At 40.5% G+C, this 5,961-nt stretch overlaps 1 long non-coding RNA gene across 1 annotated transcript; it reads right to left on the bottom strand.

The window, feature by feature from the left end:
- Positions 1-952: 952 nt before the first annotated feature.
- Positions 953-4,333, bottom strand: LOC125481656. Its single transcript, XR_007261422.1, has 2 exons — positions 3,309-4,333; positions 953-1,393 (listed from the first exon to the last, which is right to left on the bottom strand). It is a non-coding gene; the product is annotated as an uncharacterized LOC125481656 (long non-coding RNA).
- Positions 4,334-5,961: the final 1,628 nt, after the last annotated feature.

Here is a 5,961-nt window from a genome sequence, read left to right on the forward strand (position 1 = left end):
TGAATCTGAGAATTTTTAACATTGGCTCCCAGTGCACAATTGCATTTTGGAAGTGAGCGCTAGTCTGTATGAGAGTTAGGTTGCAGGTTGCAGCCTTTTTGGTCATTTCAGGTTTTATGCAGCTCTTAAGCTGGGAGGCTGAGCAGGCAAGTATTGGATTAATCTAATCTAGAGGAAGCACAAGAATGGGAAGATTCAATCAGATGGTGTGATGATGTAGAATTGCAAATTCTCTCCCAAGACGCACACTGCTGGCTTAAAACATAGATTTGGAACTCTGTTATCAATCCTTCATTGTCGTGGGGTCAAGGTCCTGGAGCTTCCTTCCTCGCAGCATTGTGGATGCCCCTACATCCCAAGGACTGCAGGAGTTTAAGGCAGCAGCTCATTATGACTTGCTCAAGGGTAGTTCGGAATGGACAATAAATGCTGGCCTCAACAGCAAAATCCACATTCCATGAAGAAATAAAAGAAATGATGATCTTTATTATGGAGGTAATGTGGGACAGAACTCTCAGCTGGGTCACATAAGATGCCAAGGTTGTGAAGTTTGGTATGGGTTGAGACAGTGGCCATAGAATGGGCTGGCCTGAAATACTTTGATCTTGGTGTTTTAATTTAAAATGATGAGTCTTTTTGTTTGGAGGAAATGTACAGTTTCTGTGGAAAATATTCTATAAATATAAATTGGTAAAGAAAACATTTTAAAATACTGATCAGGTATTTGCCAATAAGTTTCTATATTTGCAGATAGTTCAAGATGAAGGTGGTTTGAATAGCAATATATGTTGATCTCTGACAGTAAACCTAAATGGATTGACTTTTTTTTGTCATTACTGAACCAAGTGAACAGAACTGCTGAATATTAAAAAACAATACAGGAATTAACTAAAATTAGCAGCATTATACACTGTATATTGTTATATTAGTAATTTACCAACATGTTGTGACATTTTGTTTTATGCTTTATTTTATTAAAATATTTGCTCATTGAGGAGAGACTCCCATCTGGCAACAGCTTCATATGTTCTTTATGGCATAGTTGTAATTTTGAATACAAAATACTAACCCAACGTCCCAAGGAAGGTGGGTTAAAAAGATTCATTCTTGACTATTTTACTAGCTTTTGGTTTTCTTCAGTAGCAGTGCATTCTGAATATTGGGTAACATTTCACTCTGATCAGTGATGACCATTTCCAGCTGCTTGTTGAACTCCTTATCATTGTGGATGGCTGGCTGCATGTGGCTTGTGATATTGTAGGTCGCCATCTTTTCTCATTGCCAACCTTTTTTTAGGATTTGAGTGGTTCTATATAGCTGCTATAGGTCTGGTGTAAACGGTTCTCATTTGCACAAGGTTCTGAACGTGGTCAGCAGGTAACAGCGATCCAGCCTGTAATGGAAATGACTCGGCCTGGGTGCTATGATGTGATTTTAATTTCTAAATATTGGAACATTGCTGAGATAAATCCTGATATGTCAAATTTACACAAAATAGCATTGAATATACTTAAGTATTTTACAGATTCCTTGAAGTGTTCATTTGACCAGTGAGTTTGTTGGATTTTAAAGCGAAGATGGCAGTTTCTGTATAATTGTTTGGTAGTCTCTTCAGTATTTCACTCATGATCACCAGTCCAGATCTGTATGTTAGTGGTATTACTAAGTAGCTGGAGTGAGATACTGGATCAAAGATGCTGGTTAACACCGTTCTTGGTTTGAAGATCTATTTGAATGTTGCGTTTACGTGATTGTTTTATAGTTTAATTATCAGCTAATTTAACAGCTACTTGGACAATTAGAAATTGAGGGGAGAAAAACCACAGATTTTATAAAGACGATAAGGGAACAAGGAAATCTCATTAAAACTTTGGTTAGGCTGCAAGTAGAATACTGTGCAGTTCTAGTCACGTCACTCTCGGAAGAAAGTGATTGTACTGGAGAGGGTGCAGGGGAGATTCACCAGGGTGTTGCCTGGGATAAAGTTTCAGTTATAAGGAGAGACTGAATAAAGTTATTGTCATAGAGTCATATGGTCTGCAAAAGCAGACCGTTTGGTCCAACCAGTCCATGCTGACCATAATCCCAAAATAAACTAGTCCGACCGGCTTGTGCTTGGCCCATGTAGCTCCAAACATTTATTACTCACGTACTTGTCTAAATATCTTTTAAATTTTGTAACTGTACCCGCATCCACAACTTGTTCTAGAAGTTCATTTCACACACAAACCACTTTTTAAAAAAAAAAATCTTGTCCCCCGTGTCTTTTTATTAAATCTTTCTTCTCTTGCCTTAAAATATGCCCCCAGTGTTGAAATCCCCTACTCTAGGGAATAGGCGCCTGCCGTTGACCTTACCTGTACCCCTCATTGTTTTATAAACCTCTATAAGGTCATCTCTCAACCTCCTACGTTCTAGTGAAAAAATCCCAGCCTATCCAGCCTCTCCTTATAACTCAAACCCTCCAATCCTGGCAACATCCTGGTAGATCTCTTCTGAACCCTCTCCAGCTTAATAATATCCTTCCTATAACGGGAAGATCATAACTGGACACAGTAGTCCAGAAGAAGCCTCACCACTAACACGTACAACCTCAACATAATGTCCCAACTTGCATACTCCAATAGGTCTGAGAATGAAGGAAAGCATGCTAAATGCTACCTTAACTGCCCTATCCATATATGGTGCAAACTTCAAAGAATTATGTACCTGAACCCCAGGTGTGTCTGTTCTGCAACATTGCCCAAAGCTCTACCTTTAATTGAATAAGTCTTGTCTTTGTTTTACCAAAATGGAACACCTTGCATTTAATCAAATTAAACTCCATTTGCTGCTCTTCAGCCTACCAATCTTTGTGTTATCTGCAAATTTAGTAGCCATACTTTCTATATCTTCATCTAAATCATTTATGTAAATGATGAACAAAAGTGAACCCAACACCGAACCTTGTGGAACACAGTTGGTCGCAAGCCTCCTGTCTGAAAAATAATCCTCCACCATCACTCTGTTTCCTGTCATTAAGCCAATTTTGTGTCCAATTGGCAAGCCCACCCTGAAGCTCATGTGATTTAACTTTACTAATGAGTTCACCTTGTGTAATCTTGTCAAAAGCTTTACTAAAGTCCAAGTAAACAATGTCTACTGCTCTGCCGTCATCGATCTTCGTAGCTACTTCCTCAAAAAAACTCAATCAAATTTGTGAGACATGATTTCCCTTGCACGAAACCATGCTGACTATCCCTAGTCATTCCTTGCTTCTTTCAAATGCATATAAATCCTATCTTTCAGAATCACTTCCAACAACTTACCCACCACTGAAGTTAATTCCCAGTCTTCTCCTTGCTTCCCTTCTTATACAAAGGCACAACATTAGCCACTCGAGTTATTTGGCACGTCACCTGTTTTTATAGATAATATAGATATTGCAGCAAGAGGCCCTGCAATTTCCTTCCTAACTTCCCACAGCATCCTGGGATATATTAGATTATCTCTGATGCTACTTGGCCTGCTGTGTTCATCCAGCTGTACACCTTGTTATCTCAGATTCTCCAGCAGTGGCAGTTTCTACTATCTCTATATATTAGATCAGGTCCCGGAGATTTACGTTTACACCCTTATGTTTTCTACGACCTCCAACACTCTCTTCTGTAATATGAACTGTTTTCAGAACATTAGTATTAATTTCCCTGAGTTCTCTAGCCTCCATTTCTTTCCCCACCGTAAAAACTTAGGTGAAATATTTATTTAATATCTCTTGCATCTCCTGAGGGTTTAACACAAAGTGACCTTTTTGATCTTTAAGGGGTCCTACTCTCTTTGGCTGTTAAAGTACTTATAGAATCTCTTTAGATTATCCTTATTTGCCAAGGCTGTCTCATACACTGTTTTTGTCTTCCTGATCTCCCTCTTAAGAGATGCTAAGAGGCAACACCGGACTAAGTTAGAGACCCAAACGAACCACATGGACACCTGCAGTCTGTGACAAGGCCTACGCAACATAATGGGCTACAAAATGAAGCAGAACAGAATCATGGACAAAAATACATCCCTCCCCGATGTCCACACTGCTTATTAAGCTCACAGAAAGTCAGGAAAACAGTTCATCTACCCCAACAGTATCTGTTGCGCCTGTTTCCTCAGTCACTGCTGCAGACGTCAGATCAACCTTCTTAAGAGTGAACCCGTGGAAAGCGACTGGCCTAGATGGAGGCCCTGGCCATGTGGTCGGATCCGTTGCAGGCCAGCTGGTGGGAGTATTCGCTGACATCTTTAACCTCTCCTTGCTACGAGCTGAAGTCCCCACCTGCTTCAAGAAGACCACTATCATCTCTGTACCAAAGAAAACACGTGCAACGTGCCTCAATGACTACTGCCCGATGGTTCTGACCTCCATAATTCTGAAGTGTTTTGAGAGGTTAGTCATGGTTCACTCCACTTTAGCCTCCCAGCCTGCCCCAACCCCTTGCAATTTGCCTATCTGTGGTACAGGTCCACAGCAGATGTTGTTTCCCTAGGCCTGCATTCATCCCTGCATGTCTGGATAATAAAGATATCAATGCTAGGCTTCTACTTATTGACTACAGCTTCACCTTGAACACTATAATCCCAACCAAACCTAATCTCCAAACTCTGAGACCTATGTCTCTGCTCTGTCCTCTGCAACTGGATCCTCGACTTTCTGACCCACAGACCGCATTCTGTGAAGATAGGCAACACCACCTCCTCCACGACAGTTCTCAACACCAGCACCCCAGAAGGATACGTTCAGTCCCCCAGTGTACTCGCTGTACGCTCATGACTGTGTGACCAAATTTTGCCCAAACTCCATCTGCAGGTTTGCTGCCAACATCACTGCTATAGGCTGGATATCAAACAATGATGAGACAGAATAAGGGAAGGAGAGTGCTTAATGACGTGGTGCAAAGATAACAATCTCTCCCTCAATGTCAGCAAAACTAAAGAGCTGATCATCGACTTCAGGAGGCAAGGGCGAGGAACACTCCTAACTGCATCAATTGAGCTGAGACGGAGTTGGTTGAGATGTCAAGTTCCTGAGAGTGGCGATAACCAACAATCTATCCTGGATCACTTACGTTGATGTGACAGTCAAGAAGGTACAACAATGTTGCTTCTTCCTCAGGAGGCTAAGGAAATTCGGCATGTCCATAAGGGCCCTCGCCACGTTTATAGATGAACCGTAGAAAGCATTATATCTGGATACATTGTGGCTTGGTACAACTGATCTGCCCATTACTGTAAGAAACCACTGAAAGTTGTGAGCACAGCCCAGACCATCATGCAAGCCAACTTTCCATCCTTTGACTCCATCTACACTTCTTGTTGCCACAGAAAAGCAGCCAACATCATCAAAGACCCCTCCCACTCCAGTTATAATCTCTTCCAACCTTTTCTGCAGATAGAAGATACAAAAGCTTAAATACATGTGCCAACAGGTTCAAAAACAGCTTGTTCCCTGGTGTTATTAGACTTCTGAATGGAACTTTCAAGTTTCAAATCTAATGTTGATCTTGCTTTTTATGTACCTTCTTTGCAGTCGTAACTTTTCTATTTCTTGTTCTGTTCAATCATCCTATGATCTTCGTATGTTAAGATTTGCCTGTACCACACAAAACAAAAATTTCACTGTACTTAGGTATGTGACAATATTAAATCAAATAAAGAATGCCCCTCTGCTCTTTTCTACTGCTCAAGTGATTCATTTGAACCCAGTTGTTTATATCTAATATACGATTCTATTTTTATTCTTGACTTGAACCTCAAAATCATTATTCATCCATGTTCTCTAATCTTGCCAGCTTTGCCTTTTTAACAGGCATATAATGATTCTGAACTCTTGTTATCATGCCTTTGAAAGTCTTCCACTTAGCAGATGTTCCTTTATGTGCCAACAGTCTACTCCAATCCGTTTTTGAAAGTTCTTGCCTCATGCTGTTTAAAATT

The sequence above is a fragment of the Rhincodon typus genome, unplaced genomic scaffold, assembly GCF_021869965.1.
Source record: "Rhincodon typus isolate 14 unplaced genomic scaffold, sRhiTyp1.1 hic_rhity00002962, whole genome shotgun sequence".
In the NCBI taxonomy this organism is placed as follows: Eukaryota; Metazoa; Chordata; class Chondrichthyes; order Orectolobiformes; family Rhincodontidae; genus Rhincodon; species Rhincodon typus.